Source organism: Parus major, unplaced genomic scaffold, assembly GCF_001522545.3.
Source record: "Parus major isolate Abel unplaced genomic scaffold, Parus_major1.1 Scaffold488, whole genome shotgun sequence".
Classification (NCBI taxonomy): domain Eukaryota; kingdom Metazoa; phylum Chordata; class Aves; order Passeriformes; family Paridae; genus Parus; species Parus major.
The window spans coordinates 8,263-10,154 of NW_015379380.1; the positions used below are offsets into that span (position 1 = coordinate 8,263).

The 1,892-nt window shown below is 50.2% G+C and overlaps 1 protein-coding gene across 1 annotated transcript in view; it reads right to left on the minus strand.

Annotated features, from left to right (window-relative positions):
- The window catches only part of LOC107199194 (ALS2 C-terminal-like protein), a gene marked incomplete at its 3' end in the record, with an annotated part of 25,794 nt that overhangs the window by 7,960 nt on the left and 15,942 nt on the right, over positions 1-1,892 (minus strand).

A 1,892-nucleotide genomic window follows, 5' to 3' on the forward strand; every position in this document is an offset into this window, starting at 1 on the left:
CCCCTTTTCCCTGGAATTTTAAATCCCTGGAATTTTAAATCCCTGGAATCCCCTTTTCCCTGGAATATCCCAACATTCCTTCCTGGAACAGGAGCTCCCAATTCCCAGCCAATATTAATTAGTCTAATTAACATTCAGGCCGCTAATTAATATTCAGGCCGGTTCAGCCACAGCTTTGAGCCGAGTTTGGAATTGGATCATTCCCAAGCTTCATTCCCTGGAATTTCCTTCCCATTTCCTTCATCAATTCCCAGATTTTAGGGGGAAAATTCCAACTAAAAAAATTCCTCGAAGTCCAGAGAGCCAAAAGGCACCTCCAGGCCTCGATTTAATCCCGGAATGTTTTCCGGCTCTGGGATGAGTGGGAAGAATCCTTTGGAATTCTCTAATCCCAAAATTATTTTCTGGAAGTGCCTTTAGGACCTGGCAGCTGATCCCGAATTAATTACAGGGATTAATCCAAGCGCAATTGGAATTAATCCAGTTCCAGTCTGGAATTCCCGTCCTGAGGGATCGGCGATTCCGTGGATTTTGGGGGTTGGAAAAGGGATTCCAGGATAAAAATGGAATTCCCGAAATCCCGGAATTCCTGCTGGGTCCGGAGCGATTTCCCTCCTCGCCGGGTTCCGGCTCCAGCCCCACCCGGATTTAATTCCGGCCTCATCCCAGAAAATCGGATCCCTGATTTCCAACGGAATTCCAAAATCCTGGAATGCTTTGGGGACACCTCCCACAATCCCAGGCTGATCCGAGCGTCCGACCTGGACATTCCCGGGATTCAGGGACAGCCCCAAATCTCTGGGAATTCCGGCTCCTCCCCACCAATCCCAGTTCCAGTCCCAGTTTCCCCAGTTTGGGATTTCGGGATCATCCCATCCCATCCCATCCCATCCCATCCCATCCCATCCCATCCCATCCCATCCCAGGGCCATTCCCACCATCCCACCCGTGGCCACTTCCAGGGATTCAGGGAATTCCAGGGAATTCCATCCCTGCCCCTCCCAGCCAGGAATTCCTTCCCAAATGGAATTGGAGCTTGGAATAAAAACTGGGAATGCCAGCAGCCTGGAAAATCGGGAATTTTGGGAATTTGAAGCTTGGGAATCCCTCAGAGATCCCTCAGGGAATGTTGGAATTTTTGGAATCCTCAGGGAATGTTGGAATTTTTTTTCTCCTCTCCCCTGCTTTGCCTCTGATTGGAGCGATTGGAAATCCTGGAATTACGGAATTTTTGGGATCCTCAAAGTTCCAACCCCGTGGAATTGCCAGGAATTCCTTCCCAAATGGAACTGGAGCTTGGAATTAAAACTGGGAATTGGGATGAGGGAAAGCCAACAGCCCGGAAAATCGGGAATTTTGGGAATTTCAGGAATTCCGAGCTCATTTTGGAGCTGGAGGCTTTGGAATCCCTCAGGGAATGTTGGAATATTTTTCCTGCCCTCCTCTGCTCCAAATCCCAATGGGAACAATTAAAAATCCTGGAATTTTTGGGCCTTGATGGGAATCTTAAAATCCCAACCCCATGCCAGGAATGCTTCCCGTTATCCCAGGCTGCTCCAATCCTTCCTGGGACATTCCAGGGATCCAGGGGCAGCCCGGAATCTCCGGGAATTCCATCCCGAGGTTTCATCCCGACCTCCGGATGGTGAAACACCAAAACCTGGCCCGGGGTTGTTCCCGACGCCTCCGCGAGACTGGAGCTGCTCCAGCTTTTCCAGGATTTTGAAATCCTTGGATGGCTTCCCTTTGGATCGGTGCGTGGGAATGGAAAAAGGGAGGAGGGAAAAGCCGGAGCACGGCCAGGTTTCGGTTGGGTTTTAGGGAAAGGTTCTTCCCAAGGACTGGGATATTCCAGAGGGAATGGGAATGTTCCAGAGGGAATGGGAATGTTC